Genomic DNA, 19,056 nt, shown 5'->3' with positions numbered 1-19,056 from the left:
GAGAGAACAGGATGCAGAATGGGGAAATGCTGCAAATGTAGAGGAACATAGAAGAAATGCACAGCTTAAAGCTGGATCTGGAAGGGCAGGCCTTATTAAGGAGCTATGGCAGGGGGCCTTGAACAGACAGGGAGGCAACTTGAAGGGTTCAGAGAAGGCAAGATATGGAGGGAGGGTGGGGATTAATCCAAAAGAACTGGAGGCATTGAGGCTAAGCACGTCTCACCTCTTTATTTTGCTAAGGCTCACACCTGCCAACAGAACCGCATCCTATCAACACCTATCTCCAAAGGAGGAAAGGTATTTTTCATCATCTCTAGGCCTCTTGTGGCTAGACAGACACACACACACACACACAGAATGCAAGTACATCTACGTGCATGGTGGCACCATGATGATTTGGTCAAATTTATTAACAAAAACTTCTTCTTCAGTGGAAAGCCAGCACTCTTTATATTCCAAGTTTATGGACCACCGTAAATAATTTTTCAATTAACTCGCTACCATGAATGTAAGTATGGGTCAGGCTGTCACACACACAAAATGGATATTGCTAATACCACTTTACATGGGACTTTTCTGAAGCAAAAGGGGTTTCATGTTTACCATTGCTTTCAGCCCTGCAGCATGTCATATGCAGAACTTCAGCTTCAACATTAGCTGACAGGAGTAAAAGCTTTCTGACTAGATTGTCTTCACTTTCAACTGTGATCATGTATTGCTTTTCCATGTGTACCTGTAAGATTTTTCTGTCATGTCTGAAAAGTAAAGGCTTTAAGAAAGAAAAAAAAAAAAAAGCAAAAGGGGTTTCAAGTGTAATGGCATCTATTACACTTCACTGTTTGCTTCACTGCCCTCCGGGCCCCACCACCAAAAGCAGGAAAACATTTCAATCTGTAACATTGAAACATCCCAACTCTTTGAGAAGAGGTTAACAGTATGAGCACTTAGCTTCAAGGACCTGTATCTCTGTTTCAGCTGTGAACCACATTTGCCCAACGGTCTTCAAGGTAGAAATTGAACAGGAGTGGGGATGGGGAAACATGGCTGGTGCCTCTCCTGATTTCTTCCAAATGCAGCTTTCAGAGGAAGCTTCCTCTTAACAATAACAGCAGCACTTGTGTAGTTCTCTGTGTCAGGCATTCTTCTAAGAACTTTACATCTGTCAACTCACTTAATTCTCAACACAACCCTATAAGGAAAATACTAGTGTCACCATTATTTTATTAATGAGAACACTGAGGCACAGATATTTAATAACTTGTCCAGGGTCACAAAGTTATAAACGGCCAGCTGGCTCCAGCACCTGTGCTCCTCAACACTCTGCACCCTGCCTCTCCCACTATTTGAAATGAATCCCTAAAACATGAGGCACATCTATAAGCAAACACTAATGACTAGACTCATCCAGCAGATCTAAGTGGAAAGAACGCTAGTATATGTAAGAACACCTTGGTTCAAGCACACTCACCGACTTAATACCATGGAAAGAGTCCTCAGTTGGTTAAGAACTTGAGTGCTGGAGTGAGACCCACCTGTGTTTCACTTCTGGTTCTCCACCTGACCGTGTGACTTTGGCCAACACTTAATCACTCTAAGCCTCAATTTTCTCATCAATAAAATGGGAACAATGCTAGTAAATATTTGTAGAATTGATGGTAAAATGGTAAATTATTATCATTGACAGTATTATTTTTCTAACACCCATACAGTGCGTTTGTATGAGAGAAGAACACATTATTATATTAAATAATGTTGGGAATAGCAATGAAGAACATGTAACAGACCCAGTTTCCACTGCTTCAGGTTCAGTGAAAGCATTTTGAGAATCCAAAGGCATATATGAAGGCACTGAAGGAAGACGTATAGCTCCTTAGAGGAAAGATCATGAAAGAGCTGCAGTGATTTAATCTTCAGAAGGTAAAAAGATGAACTAACAATGCTAGTCAAAGGCATGAAGGATCCTTATTACACAGCTGCCTTTCATCTCCATTAAACCCAGAAAATTTAATTTGGATATACATTCTGGCTGGAAAAACTTCAGGTCACTGATAAAGTGTAGGAGTGGGTCACCCTGGGAGACTAATTCCTTTCCTGGTGGAAATCTTCTTAAAAAGGAACTTCACGTCTACCTAGAATAATAAGAGTACAATCTGGCCTAGAGCAGGAGGATTCCATCTATTGAAAGAACATTTACATTACAGTGCTAAATAGCTATCATTAGGGAAAAAGAAGATTTTTTTATATATAGTTTATTTTTCTGGCAATATAGTTGTAAGTTTATTTCCTTTTCTTGTTTTAGTTGATAGAAGCACTTTTTAAAAAAATTTTTAATCGAAGTATCCATCCCTCATCTCTTCTTCAGACTCCCTCTCACTAATGCAGCTATCTCACACCTACCTGTTTTATTTAGTTGCATTTGTTTAACCTTCTTTATTCGGCTCTTAAGTTTGGAGGTGAGATTCTTTTTAAAATATATTTTCCTTTTTATGATTGGAAAAATATACACCTTCAATATAAACATTTTTTTAAAAATAAAGATTAAAGTCAAAAGAATAAAACGCCCATAAATGCAGTAAAAATATTCTGGCTCTTCAATGAATGTACAAATAATTTTTTTCTTGAACGGTGAAAATGCTTAATGTTGCAGAAAATATGGTAAACTAGACAAGTTTATCCACTGCTGGTCAAAGTGCTGGTAGAGTGGAATCTACCATTTTGGAAGGCACTTTGCCAGAATCACTCAACAGTATTAAAATTTTCATACGCTTTGATTAATCAGCTATGACTCAGAGAACTGCCTCTAATAATTCTAATTCTGGGGCTATCCTGAAAAACTATCTTAAAGAAAGAATAAGCTTTAGACATAAAGATGTTCATCAAAGCATTATTAAGGACACTGAATGTGCAATCAAACTAAATGTACAGTTATAATACTCCACATTAATTTAAAAGTATGGGCTCTGGTAATAATACTTTTAAAATTGACCTTCTGCTTAAAATCATCCTTTGCCTTTCTCAGTACCACTAAAGGCCAGGACTCATTCCAGTAAAAGAGTGATGAACCAGCAGGGACTTTGTGTTAAAGAAATTACTTTGTTGTTCTCTTCTTTCAGAAGAAAAAGACAAATGACAGGAAAACAAGATCAAGTGAGAAAATTTGTTTTCAAAGGACTCTCTTCCACAGAACATCGTAGAGTCACTGGTTTCATCCCAACCGCCTACTCTGCCTTCATCTTTGTCTTAGTACCAAATAGCCTTTATGGTCAGAGTGCAAGTCTGCAAGATTCACCCTCATCGAAGCAGCATGCCATTCTGCACAGCGGGCACTGCAAGAGGGAAAGCAGGCAAGGAAGTTTTACAAAGACTTCCAATATCCACTAACAACTTTTAAAAAGGTGTTTCTGGTCAAATCAGAGTTACAAAAACACTCTTTTCTGAGCTGTTCATATTTCTTCTAACTTGGATAAGGGGAATGTATACATGGGAATGTTAACTTCTTAGCAATATTCAGGGAAGAGAAACAACTGAGATCAGAAGTCCGCATTTCAGATTATTGAACTCTAAATTCATATCAGCACCACACCCCTCCTTCCTGTCAGTTTACATGTACAGAGTACATATCAAAAGGGCAGGAGGGGTCTAATCCTCTGGCTGGGGATCATATGACTGGCGTTTCAAAAAAGGGTTATATCATATGCAAGCAGCAGACTGAAAGGGACAATGGTCTCTCTCAGTCCATCCTCTCTGAGCATCAGAGCACATATCAGTTGATCCATTAAATTAAAGTTAATGATCCTGGAATGGGTACCCATACTCTAGGCTCTATAACAACAAAAAAATTCCTGCAAATGATGGATCCTATCCTGTAAAATGTACCTCATGCATTTTTGTAAGCCATGAATTTGATTATTCTTACACATACACTCATACATAAGAATGGCTGTGAAATTAGCCTGGGCTCTTCCTTACCAGGGAACTGGTAATAAAACCCTGCATCAGCTATGACTCAGAGAACTGACTCTACCCAGATCCCATCTGAATCCTCCTTTGTTCCTCATCCTGGTTTTGTTTTCATCGTTTGTTTCCCTTTCACTTCTGCCTCTCCATTCTGATCCCAGTTGGAAAAGACTACTCCTTAGCTCAAGATTGTTTACACCAGTGTACATGAATTCTTCTTCCCTCTGTCTGCAATTGCTCAAGTTCAGAGCTTCCATTGACACACATCTGTAGCTCTAGTCCTTCCTCATTCAAGGTCCCTTCTATCCTGGTATATGTTCTGCAGAAGACCGGCTGCTGCCCATCACCAAAGATTTCTCACCACCACCATCTCCACCACAATGGCAGAAATTTGCCATCTAACCACTTTAAGCCCATTCTTCCTTGACTTAGAGCTGTCCTTAATTTTAGTGAAGCGTTGGATTTGTTCTGAGTAAAGTTTCATGCACCCTGAGTTCCAGGAGAATACAAATAAGACTACTTCCAAAGTAGGCCCATAAATACATGGTGTCCAAAAAGAATTTTCTCTACCATAGGCAGTATAAGCGGGGGGGAAAAAAGTTGGAAAACTCCAAAGTTATAACACTTCAGGAGGATAGAGTTTTTCCTGTGTTTAACAAAGGATGGATGGCCCCTCTTAAATTATTTGGCATTTGCCATGAGGCAGAAGGCAATTAACTAATTTGAGAATCCCAGTTTATAAGGTTGATTTACTAATCAGCTGCACTGATATCTGGATTAATAGATCACCTTTAATAATTACCCTCAAGCCACATGAAAACATGCTGAACACTTACAAACATTTTTAGAGAATAAAATAGTAATTATATTAATAAATAAACACCATTTGTTTAAATCCTGTCTTTTGACATAAGTTACTTTTACAACAACCATGCAAAATGGATGTCATTTATTTATTCAACAAATATTTACTGGACTCCTACTCTGTTCCAGGCACTGAGCTAAGACCCAGGTTACAAAGGTAACTATCACACAGACCTTGAGGAGGAGAACCGAGTGAACTATAAGAGATGCTCATGTGAGTTGCAGTCACAGCCAGAGGGAAGTGCAAACTATCTGGGGAGTTCAGACAGGGCTTCCTTAAGGAGGCTGCAGCTGAGCTGCCCAAGGCTGCTTGACCAGGGGGAGCCTATCACAGGGTCCAAGCAGTGGGTGACTGGAAGGGGAATGAAGACATGAGTGGTGTGAACCAAGAGCTCCTGTTGGCTAACTGGATGTAAAGAAAAGGAAGAGTAGAGGAGTCTTGGCCTAGGAAGTAAATAACAATGCCAATATATCAGATAGGGTCTATTTGAGCAAATTTAGGGGTCGGTGAGATGATGAGTTCACCCTTATTTTACATACGAGGAAACTGACACTCAAAATGGCTAAAGATCTACCCAAAGGTCACACTAGTGGTTAATGGCCAAGCTGGAATTCAAGTATATTTTGGCTGCCTCCAAATTTATGCTCTTTTCATTGATCCAACCTGAATTTTTAGTCCTTTTGTAGAAAAACTAAATGGGTAGCAGCTTACTTTTGTCAAAAAGAAAGTAAGGGTATTTACCAAAAGACAAGTTCATTCCTTTCTGTTCCCTTCCCATGCTCACCAGAAAAGGTGCCAAATCTCAAACTATTTTTCCCCTCTCCAGCAGTCCTTCTCCCCTTTAATCCCACTTTTTCCATTAGATCCCCTACAGAATACTAAGCCCTGGAAAGGAAAAGCATTAGAAGGTCCTCACACAACTCAAGATAATTATCATTATCTGCAAATTACATACTTACTTGTCTATATCACCCAGTTTTAAAGGCTTTGATAAAATTGTGTTTTTATGTTGTTGCTTTCATGGTATCCAAAAGCAGATACAGTTTGCAAAGTCAGCAGGGGAGAGAGAACACATTTTGCTGACAGTAGAACTCACTCATAAATCTAATATACTGAGTGGAAGACTAAATTTAGATTTTAAATCAACTGACTTTTCAGAAGGTTGGAATTATTGATGAAATGAAAAGAAATCCCTTTTTTACCCATTTAAAAAAAATGTTACAACCCTTTACACTTTACTGGAAGATAGGTAAGGCACAAATTTTGAACCATCCCACATTTTTAATATTGAACTTCAAGTATAAATAGATTAGAGGGTAAATTGAATTATAAAATTTCCCTTATTTACCCATCTATTTGTGTAAATTATTATGTAAATATATTTAACCCCTTTGTTAAAATTAGAGAATGTCCAAAAGAGTTGTACAGAACTTCAGAATTTTAATACCTAGAAGTTTTTAGGAATCATTTGAAGTCACTATGGCAATCTCTTAATAAATAAATTACCCTGTTATGAAGAAATTATGTCACTCACCCCTGTACATTTCACCACAGTTCACTTATGTGAACACAGTGCAAAGATTATCATTTTTAGTCACCTAATTTATTGATACCAATTAGTTCAAACAATGCATTGAAAATGCACTACAAAGGAAATGTCCCAAGGAGGATTACAAAACATTTCATTTACCAAGAAACTGACTCATCTCCAGAGAGTTCTTAATAGATAATAAAAGGAAAACCTTCTAATAAAATACAAAAACTGCGGTACATCATTTCCTTGTTGATTCAGCTATAGATGACTCCAAAAGCTAGGAATCTGAGGATAGGTCACAAGATGAGAAACCACAAAACACAGCTATCAGACTTAAATGTGAAAATGTGACTTGTTCTATATTCATCCATGGCATATTAAATAATTTCTTCTTATTGTTTTTTATTTATTCAACAAATATTTATTGAGCTTAAACTTACTTTACTAAGTTCATCTAGTGCTTCATGAAATATGCAGAATCATGATTTCTAAGCCAATTTGGGATATTTTGCCTCAACTCTTCATTTCTGAAGAGTTCTAAGACAATGAACATTAAGTATTTGGGAACTGGGGCTGCTTGAGCAAGTTGTTTCAGGAGACTGATGATGAACACCCTTGAGGACTTTATTGTCTACTGGAGAAAAGATAATTATAATAGAGATAGAGATGAAGAACTATAGTTGAGACTGCTTCTAGTTTCTCCTTGGATTTATTTAAGGGAAATGAAGTTAACTGGATTTGAGGTCAAGATAACACAAAGTGAAGGGCTAAGCGGTTGCATAGCACAGGGAGATCAGTTGGATGCTTAGTGAAGCCCTAGAGGGGTGGGATAGGGAGGGTGGGAGGGAGGCTCAAGAGGGAGGGGGTATGGGGATATATGTCTACATATAGCTGATTCACTTTGTTGTTCAGCAGAAACTAACAGAACATTGTTAAGTAATTATACTCCAATAAAGATATAAAAAAAGAAAAGAATAGTTCTGATAGAGGGCATTCCCCATTGCTTAAAGTCACACAGTGCCCCGGCCCAGATCAGTGGATGCTTCACTGAAGAACTGAGCTTAGAAAGAAATCCAGGATTTAGCAGGAGGAGCTTCAAGATGGTGGAAAAGTAAGACGCGGAGATCACCTTCCTTCCCACAAATACATCAGAAATACATCTACATGTGGAACAACTCCTACAGAACACCTACTGAACACTGGCAGAAGACGTCAGACCTCCCAAAAGGCAAGAAACTCCCCACGTACCTGGGTAGGGCAAAAGAAAAAAGAAAAAACAGAGACAAAAGAATAGGGACGGGACCTGCACCAGTGGGAGGGAGCTGAGAAGGAGGAAAGGTTTCCACACACTAGGAGCCCCTTCGCGGGCGGAGACTGCGGGTGGTGGAGGGGGGAAGTTTCGGAGCCACGGAGGAGATCGCAGCCACAGGGGTGCGGAGGGCAAAGCGGAGAGATTCCCGCACAGAGGATCGGTGCCGAGCAGCACTCACCAGCCCTAGAGGCTTGTCTGCTCAGCCGCCGGGGCGGGCGGGGGCTGGGAGCTGAGGCTCGGGCTTCGGTTGGATCGCAGGGAGAGGACTGGGGTTGGCTGCGTGAACACAGCCTGAAGGGGTCTAGAGCGCCACTGCTAGCCGGGAGGGAATCCGGGAAAAGGTCTGGAGCTGCCGAAGAGGCAAGAGACTTTTTCTTGCCTCTTTGTTTCCTGGTTCGCGAGGAGAGGGGATTCAGAGCGCCGCTTAAACGAACTCCAGAGACGGGCGCGAGCCGCAGCTATCAGCGCGGACCCCAGAGACGAGCATGAGATGCTAAGGCTGCTGCTGCCGCCACCAAGAAGCCTGTGTGCGAGCACAGGTCACTCTCCACGCCTCCCTTCCTGGGAGCCTGTGCAGCCCGCCACTGCCAGGGTCCCGTGATCCAGGGAAAACTTCCCCGGGAAAACTCACGGCGCGCCTCCGGCTGGTGCAACGTCACGCTGGCCTCTGCTGCCGCAGGCTCGCCCCGCATCCGTACCCTTCCCTCCCCCTGGCCTGAGTGAGCCAGAGCCCCCGAATCAGCTGCTCCTTTAACCCTGTCCTGTCTGGGCGGAAACAGATGCCCTCAGGTGACCTACACGCTGAGGCGGGGCCAAATCCAAAGCTGAACCCCAGGAGCTGTGCGAACAAAGAAGAGAAAGGGAAATTTCTCCCAGCAGCCTCAGGAGCAGTGGATTAAATCTCCACAATCAACTTGATGTATCCTGAATCTGTGGAATACCTGAATAGACAACGAATCATCCCAAAATTGAGGACATGTACATCGGGAGCAACAATATATATATACTTATTTCCCTTTTTCTCTTTCTGTGAGTGTGTATGTGTATGCTTCTGTGTGTGATTTTGTCTGTATAGCTTTGCTTTTGCCATTTGTCCTACGGTTCTGTCTGTCTGTTGTGTGTGTGTGTGTGTGTGTGTTTAGTATACTTTTTAGTGCCTGTTATCATTGGTGGATTTGTTTTTTGGTTTGGTTGCTCTCTTTTTTTTTTTTTTTTTACTTTTTTAAACTTTTCTTAATAATTATTTTTTATTGTAATAACTTTAGTTTATATAATCTTCTTTCTTTCTTTCTTTCTCCCTTTTATTCTAAGCCATGTGGATGACAGGCTCTAGGTGCTCCAGCCAGGTGTCACGGCTGTGCCTCTGAGGTTGGAGAGCCAAGTTCAGGACATTGGTCCACAAGAGACCTCCCAGCTCCACATAATATCAAATGGCAAAAATCCCCCAGAGATCTCCATCTCAATGCCAAGACCCAGCTCCACTCAACGACCAGCAAGCCACAGTGCTGGACACCCTATGCCAAACAACTACCAAGACAGGAACACAACCCCACCCATTAACAGAGAGCCTGCCTAAAATCGTAATAATCATAATGAGGTCACAGACACCCCAAAACACACCGCCAGATGTGGTCCTGCCCACCAGAAACAGAAGATCCAGCCTCATCCACAAGAACACAGGCACTAGTCCCCTCCACCAGGAAGCCTACACAACCCACTGAACCAACCTTAGCCACTGAGGGCAGGCACCAAATACAATGGGAACTACAAACCTGCAGCCTGAGAAAAGGAGACCCCAAACACAATAAGTTAAGCAAAATGAGAAGACAGAGAAACACACAACAGATGAAGGAGCAAGGTAAAAACCCACCAGACCTAACAAATGAAGAGGAAATAGGCAGTCTACCCAAAAAATAATTCAGAATAATGATAGTAAAGATGATCCAAAATCTTGGAAATAGAATGGAGAAAATACAAGAAACGTTTAACAAGGACCTAGAAGAACTAAAGAACAAAAAAAGAGTGATGAACAACACAATAAATGAAATTTAAAATTCTCTAGAAGGGATCAATAGCAGAATAACTGAGGCAGAAGAATGGAAAAGTGACCTGGAAGATAAAATAGTGGAAATAACTACTGCAGAGCAGAATAAAGAAAAAAGAATGAAAAGAACTGAGGACAGTCTCAGAGACCTCTGGGACAACATTAAACGCACCAACATTCGAATTATAGGGGTCCCAGAAGCAGAAGAGAAAAAGAAAGGAAGTGAGAAAATATCTGAAGAGATTATAGTTGAAAACTTCCCTAATATGGGAAAGGAAATAGTCAATCAAGTCCAGGAAGCACAGAGAGTCCCATATAGGATAAATCCAAGGAGAAACACGCCAAGACACATATTAATCAAACTATCAAATATTAAATACAAAGAAAAAATATTAAAAGCATCAAGGGAAAAACAACAAATAACATACAAGGGAATCCCCATAAGGTTAACAGCTGATCTTTCAGCAGAAACTCTGCAAGCCAGAAGGGTGTGTCAGGACATATTTAAAGTGATGAAGGGGAAAAACCTACAACCAAGATTACTCTACCCAGCAAGGATCTCATTCAGATTTGACAGAGAAATTAAAACCTTTACAGACAAGCAAAAGCTAAGAGAACTCAGCACCACCAAACCAGCTTTACAACAAATGCTAAAGGAACTTTTCTAGGCAGGAAACACAAGAGAAGGAAAAGACCTACAATAACAAACCCAAAACAATTAAGAAAATGGTAATAGGAATATACATATCGATAATTACCTTAAATGTAAATGGATTAACAGCTCCAACCAAAAGACAGAGACTGCCTGAATGGATACAAAAACAAGACCCGTATATATGCTGTCTACAAGAGACCCACTTCAGACCTAGGGACACATACAGACTGAAAGTGAGGGGATGGAAAAAGATATTCCATGCAAATGGAAATCAAAAGAAAGCTGGAGTAGCAATTCTCATATCAGACAAAATAGACTTTAAAACAAAATTATTACAAGAGACAAAGAAGGACACTACATAATGATAAAGGGATCAATCCAAGAAGAAGATATAACAATTGTAAATATTTATGCACCCAACATAGAGGCACCTCAATACATAAGGCAAATACTAACAGCCATAAAAGGGGAAATCGAGAGTAACACAGTCATAGTAGGGGACTTTAATGCCCCACTTTCACCAATGGACAGATCATCCAAAATGAAAATAAATAAGGAAACACAAGCTTTAAAAGATACATTAAACAAGATGGACTTAATTGATATTTATAGGACATTCCATCCAAAAACAACAGAATACACTTTCTTCTCAAGTGCTCATGGAACAATCCCCAGGATAGATCATATCTTGGGTCAGAAATCAAGCCTTGGTAAATTTAAGAAAATTGAAATCGTATCAAGTATCTTTTCTGACAACAACATTATGAGACTAGTTATCAATTACAGGAAAAGAACTGTAAAAAATACAAACACATGGAGGCTAAACAATTCACTACTTACTAACCAAGAGATCACTGAAGAAATCAAAGAGGAAATCAAAAAATACCTAGAAACAAATGACAATGAAAACACGATGACCCAAAACCTATGGGATGCAGCAAAAGCAGTTCTAAGAGGGAAGTTTATAGCAATACAATTCTACCTTAAGAAACAAGAAACATCTCAAATAAACAACCTAACCTTACACCTAAAGCAATTAGAGAAAGAAGAACAAAAAAAACCCCAAAGTTAGCAGAAGGAAAGAAATCATAAAAATCAGATGAGAAATAAATGAAAAAGAAATGAAGGAAACGATAGCAAAGATCAATAAAACTAAAAGCTGGTTCTTTGAGAAGATAAACAAAATTGATAAACCATTAGCCAGACTCATCAAGAAAAAAAGGGAGAAGACTCAAATCAATAGAATTAGAAATGAAAAAGGAGAAGTAATAACTGACACTGCAGAAATACAAAGGATCATGAGAGGTTACTACAAGCAACTATATGCCAATAAAATGGACAACCTGGAAGAAATGGACAAATTCTTACTAATGTACAACCTTCCGAGACTGAACCAGGAAGAAATAGAAAATATAAACAGACCAATCACAAGCACTGACATTGAAACTGTGATTAAAAGTCTTCCAACACACAAAAGCCCAGGACCAGATGGCTTCACAGGCGAATTCTATCAAACATTTAGAGAAGAGCTAACACCTATCCTTCTCAAACTCTTCCAAAATATTGCAGAGGGAGGAACACTCCCAAACTCATTCTATGAGGCCACCATCACCCTGATACCAAAACCAGACAAAGATGTCACAAAGAAAGAAAACTACAGGCCAATATCACTGATGAATATAGATGCAAAAATCCTCCACAAAATACTAGCAAACAGAATCCAACAGCACATTAAAAGGATCATACACCATGATCAAGTGAGGTTTATCCCAGGAATGCAAGGATTCTTCAATATATGCAAATCAATCAATGTGATACGCCATATTAACAAATTGAAGGAGAAAAACCATATGATCATCTCAATAGATGCAGAAAAAGCTTTCAGCAAAATTCAACACCCATTTATGATAAAAACCCTCCAGAAAGTAGGCATAGAGGGAACTTACCTCAACATACTAAAGGCCATATATGACAAACCCACAGCCAACATCGTTCTCAATGGTGAAAAACTGAAATCATTTCCACTAAGATCAGGAACAAGACAAGGTTGCCCACTCTCACCACTATTATTCAACATAGTTTTGGAAGTGTTAGCCACAGCAATCAGAGAAGAAAAAAAATAAAAGGAATCCAAATCGGAAAAGAAGTAAAGCTGTCAGTGTTTGCAGATGACATGATACTATACATAGAGAATCCTAAAGATGCTACCAGAAAACTACTAGAGCTAATCAATGAATTTGGTAAAGTAGCAGGATACAAAATTAATGCACAGAAATCTCTTGCATTCCTATACACTAATGATGGAAAATCTGAAAGTGAAATTAAGAAAACACTCCCATTTACCACTGCAACAAAAAGTATAAAATACCTAGGAATAAACCTACCTAAGGAGACAAAAGACCTGTATGCAGAAAATTATAAGACACTGATGAAAGACATTAAAGATGATACAAATAGATGGAGAGATATACCATGTTCTTGGATGGAAGAATCAACATTGTGAAAATTACTATACTACCCAAAGCAATCTACAGATTCACTGCAATCCCTATCAAACTACCACTGGCATTTTTCACAGAACTAGAACAAAAAATTTCACAATTTGTATGGAAACACAAAAGACCCCAAACAGCCAAAGCAACCTTGAGAAAGAAAAACAGAGCTGGAGGAATCAGGCTCCCGGACTTCAGACTATACTACAAAGCTACAGTAATCAAGACAGTATGGTACTGGCACAAAAACAGAAATATAGATCAATGGAACAGGATAGAAAGCGCAGAGATAAACCCACACACATATGGTCACCTTACTTTGATAAAGAAGGCAAGAATATACAGTGGAGAAAGACAGCCTCTTCAATAAGTGGTGCTGGGAAAACTGGACAGCTACATGTAAAAGAATGAAATTAGAACACTCTCTAACACCATACACAAAAATAAACTCAAAATGTATTAAAGACCTAAATGTAAGGCCAGACACTCTCAAACTCTTTGAGGAAAACATAGGCAGAACACTCTATGACATAAATCACAGCAAGATCCTTTTAGACCCACTTCCTAGCGAAATGGAAATAAAAACAAAAATAAACAAATGGGACCTAATGAATCTTAAGTTTTTGCACAGCAAAGGAAACCATAAACAAGATGAAAAGACAACCCTCAGAATGGGAGAAAATATTTGCAAATGAAGCAACTGACAAAGGATTAATCTCCAAAATTTACAAGCAGCTCATGCAGCTCAATATCAAAAAAACAAACAACCCAATCCAAAAATGGGCACAAGACCTAAACAGCCATTTCTCCAAAGAAGATATACAGATTGCCAACAAACACATGAAAGAATGCTCAACATCACTAATCATTAGAGAAATGCAAATGAAAACTACAATGAGGTATCACCTCACACCAGTCAGAATGGCCATAATCAGAAAATCTACAAACAATAAATGCTGGAGAGGATGTGGAGAAAAGGGAATCCTCTTGCACTGTTCGTGGGAATGTAAATTGCTACAGCCACTATGGAGAACAGTATGGAGGTTCCTTAAAAACTCAAAAGAGAACTACCATACGACCCAGCAATCCCACTACTGGGCATATACCCTGAGAAAACCATAATTCAAAAAGAGTCATGTACCAAAATGTTCATTGCAGCTCTATTTACAATAGCCAGGACATGGAAGCAATCTAAGTGTCCATCATCGGATGAATGGATAAAGAAGATGTGGCACATATATACAATGGAATATTACTCAGCCATAAAAAGAAACGAAATTGAGTTTTTTATAGTGAGGTGGATGGACCTAGAGTCTGTCATACAGAGTGAAGTAAGTCAGAAAGAGAAAAACAAATACCGTATGCTAACACATATATATGGAATCTAAAAAACAAACAAAAAAAAAATGGTCATGAAGAACCTGGGGCAAGATGGGAATAAAGACGCAGACCTACTAGAGAATGGACTTGAGGATATGGGGAGGGGGAAGGGTAAGCTGGAACAAAATGAGAGAGTGGACATATATACACTACCAAATGTAAAATAGATAGCTAGTGGAAAGAAGCCACATAGCACAGGGAGATCAGCTTGGTGCTTTGTCACCATCTGGAGAGGTGGGATAGGGAGTGTGGGAGGGAGGGAGAAGCAAGAGGGAAGAGATATGGGGATATGTGTATATGTATAACTGATTCACTTGGTTATAAAGCAGAAACTAACACACCATTGTTAAGCAATTATACTCCAATAAAGATGTTAAAAAATAAATAAATAAACAAACAAATAAAGAAATAAAATTTTAAAAAGAGAGGAATCCAGTGTTTAGACATTTAAGGATGGCAGGAAAAGAAACAGAGAGCGGTCTGTCAATGGGAGTCAAGCCGCAGGAGGGGGACAATGAGCAGGCCCTGAGCTTCCCAGGGTAGTGAAGTCTCCAAGGATGGAGACCAGACTGACATGAATGAGAACTCAGATTGGCACATAAGTGTAAACCCTGGGTTTGCTCCTGAGGGCCTATGTAACTTTTTTTTTTCTGGAATAAGGGTGCTAAAATGAATAATGGTGGATTTTTCACAGGAAAACTGTGTCAATTAGGCAGCTTATCTTGAAATTAACCTGGCAAGCCCTTAGAATTAGTATTTATAAAACCCTAGTCCCCGGGGACTGGGTAACAGAAACTGGAGGCATGTTTGTGGTAACAGATTGCTTTTCCCTCTGTGCACAAACTTATCCCACCAAGCATCACAATCATTCCAAATCACCCAGGTGTTATGGGAGAAATGCTGCTCAGTATACAGATTTCCCACAAGAATTCTCTCAGAGAAAGAAAGAGACTTTGAGAGACAATTGCTTATGGCAATGTTCAGTTAGCTAGGATCCAAAGTCCAAGCTTACTTCCAGGGAGACCCAACCCTGGGTCAACCAAATATTATTAAAAATGCGATAGAAGGTTCTATGAGTAACAGAGTTAATAATAGCATGTTCCATTTCTGCCTCACTCCTAAATTCACCTGTGAAGCCATTAGCTATACAACCCACCACTCACCACCGTTTTTAAATTAAGTATTTGTGTAGAAGCATTAACTACCTATCAATTCTACATCAGAAAACTGAACAGAGTAAAGGTTTGAAGACCCTTACTCGTGCACAGCCAAACTAAGAGATTCAAGGGAGGAAGCTTACCAGTTAGTCACTGCTCAGCTCAAGGTAATAACAAAACTTGTAAACCTCAATATAATGCCTGAATGCCATATTAGGAGCTGAAATAATAATCTGACCACTATTGGAGATTTTGGTTCTATAGCTAAGCACAAAACAGCCAACTGCTGGAAAGCTGTCCTCTAGTGATAGAATGACTACCAATAATGTTCATGTATAAAGTATAGACCAACATGGAGAAGGACAAATTAATATGGTCCATCCAAATATTTTATCAATAATAGGAGACCTTGTGGGGTAAGCTGCTTTCCAGCCTGAGCCCAGCTGACAAGTGTCATCCTGAATGTGAACATAACTACTCCAGACTCCTCTAAGTCACCATAGGAGAAAACCTAGATGACCTTGGGTAGGGCAATGAATTTTAGATATAACACCAAGACACAATCCATAAAACAAATAACTAAAAAATTTATTTCATTCAAATTAAAAACTTTTGTCCTGTAAATGAAAATGAGAAAAGAGAATGAAAACACAAGCCATAGAGTGGAAAAAAATATTTGCAAAAGATTCATCTGATAAAGAATGGTTATCCAAAATATACTAAGAAATCTAAAAACTCAAGAATAAGAAAAACAATCCACTTTTAAAACATGAGCCAAAGACCTAACAGACGCCTCATCAGAGAAGATATTCAGATGGTAAATAAGCATATGGGAAGATGCTCTACATCATCTATCACCAGGGAAATGCAAATTAAAACAATGAGATACCACTATATACCTATTAGAATCGCCAAAATCCAGGCACTAACACCACCAAAAACTGACAAGAATGTGGATAAAAGGAACTATCACACATTACTGGTGGGAATACAAAACGATACTGCTACTTTAGAAGACGGTTGGTGTCTTACAAAATTAACACACTCTTACGACACAATCCAGCAATCACTTGCCTTAGAATTTAACCAATGGAGCTGAAACTTGTGTCCACACAAAAACTTGCACAAGGATGTTTATAGCAGCTTTATTCATAACTGCCAAAAAATGGAAGCAACCAAAATGTCATTCAGTAGGTGAGTGGAAAAATAATCTGTGGTACATCTGTGCTGGAATATTACTTAGTACTAAAAAGAAATGAGCTATCAAGCCATGAATAGACATGAAAGAACCTCAAATGCAAATTACTAAGTGAAAGAAGCCAATCTGAAAAGCCTATACACTGTATGATACCAACTACAGTTGAGTCTTGAACAACGTGGGGGTTAGGGGCACCAACCCTCCATGCAGTTGAAAATCCACATGTAACTGTAGTCAGTCCACAGTTTCCATGGTTCCTCCACCATATCCATGGATTCAACCAACTTTGGATCATGTAGTACTGTAGTATTTACTATTGAAAGAAATCTACATATAAGTGGACCCATGCAGTGCAAACTTGTGTTGTTCAAGGGTCAAATGACATTCTGGAAAAGGCAAATCTATGAAAATAGTAAAAAAAAAAAAAAAAAAAAAAAAAAAAAAACAAATTAGTGATTGTCAGGGGTTTGGGTGTGGGGAGGGATGAACAGGTTGAGCCCAGTGGATCTTTAGGACAGTGAAAATACTTTGTATGATACCATAGCAATGGATACATGTTATATAAATTTGTTGAAATCCATAGAATGTACACATTAGGAGTGAACCCTAAAGGAAACTATGGACTTTGGGAATTATGATTCCCAATTATGATGTGTCAATGTAGGCTCATCAATTGTAACAAATGTATCACTTTGGTAATTGATGCTGATAATGGAGGAAGATATGCATTTGTGGGGGCTGAGGATATATAGGAAATCTCTGTACTTTCCTCTCCATTTTGTGGTTAACCTAAACTTCTCTGAAAAAACAAAGTCTTTAAAAGAAAAAAATAGTAGCAGGTAGATTGGAACAGAACACCAAAATTTAAAGCACTAATGAAGTGACAGTGAGTTTACTAATTTTCCCCCCAGGAGCCCTCAGTCTGGATTCAAAGCAGCCCAAATCCCAAAAGTGACCATGGGCACAGATAGAAACAGTTCCTGACAAAGCCCTCTAGTTCTGTCTACAAGAATGGGAAAGGGGCTTCCTAATTCTCAGAGGGAGTGGAGGAGATATCTGGGGTGTTTCTTCCTTCATCTTCTTACCCTCCAGTGCCAAGACAGTTCCATGTGGGTAGCAGCATTGACAGTGGCAGAAACAGAGGCAAGCAGGTGCCTAAAATGCAGGGGAATGTTCTGGTTTGATCCGAGCATCTGTGGCCCCAAGAGGGTGTAGTAAATCCCTGTTGTCTCTTTTTCTTTCTCCATTTTCCCAAGGGAAGTATGTGGTAGACCACGGTAAATAAAGGCCCAGCTTTCTGTCCAGGAAACTCAAAGGACCGTGACAGGAAGAAAGTACCAGAGAGATCATGGAGAGGGAAGAGATTGGAACAATGACCCCATAAAATTATCTGTTAATTTTCTGCACACTCCTGAGCAGTACATGTGTGGATCTGATCCTTTAAAGCTTACCAAAGACTTTAAGAAGTGAACTAAGTGATAAACCATCTCCTGAGTCTAAGACTGATCACTGGGTGGCACCCACATGGGACAGATCAGAATAACGTGGCAAAGAATTTGAAAACAAAACTTCCATTGAAATCACAAGCTACAGAAGATTTGTCTGAAATCAACTGGGTCAACTGGGTGGTGAAACAAAAATAAACATTTTCCATGGGACTTAAATAAGACCCAGAGTCTCATCACAGAATACCCAAAATGGCCTGGATACAATCCAAACTTATTTGGCAGATGAAGAACCAGGAAAACCTCAACTCACGTGGGAAAAGAAAATCAACAGATGCCATCAGTGAGATGACAAAGGCGTTGTAAGTGTCCAACTGACTGTAACACAGCAATTATAAAAAATATTCTCCAAAATAAGGGCAAAACTCTTAAGATGTATGGAAATATAGAGAGTCTTAGCAAAGAAATAAAATGTATAAATAAGAACCAAATGTAAATTTGAAAATTGAAAAAAATACAATAGTAAAAATTTTTAAGTCACTGGATGGTTTTAATACCAGAATGATGATAAATAGAGGAAAGAGTCCATGAACTTGATGACAGGACAATAGAATCTATCCTATCTGAAAAACATAAAAAAGATTGAAAATAATTAACAAGGTTTAAGGGATCTGGGAGACAATACCAAAAGGATTAACACTCAGCAAACCCCCAAAAAGATACCCAAAGAAATCTCCACCCAGACACATAATAAACTGCTGAGAACTAAAGACAAAGAAAAATAGTGAAAGTCAAGGAAAATGACGCATTACCTGCAGAGAAACAATGAATTAAATGGCTGAGATTTCTCACCAAAAATAATGGAGGTCAGAAAGAAGTAGAACATTGTTATAGTGCCTAAAAAAAATAAATGTCAACCCAGAATTATATATCCAGCAAAAGTATCCTTCAGAAATTAAAGTGAAATAAAGAGCTCCTCCAATGGAGGAACATGAAGGAATTGGTTGCCAGCAG

This window comes from Eubalaena glacialis, chromosome 2, assembly GCF_028564815.1.
Source record: "Eubalaena glacialis isolate mEubGla1 chromosome 2, mEubGla1.1.hap2.+ XY, whole genome shotgun sequence".
Lineage (NCBI taxonomy): Eukaryota > Metazoa > Chordata > Mammalia > Artiodactyla > Balaenidae > Eubalaena > Eubalaena glacialis.
Note: the sequence above shows the minus strand (reverse complement) of the source record.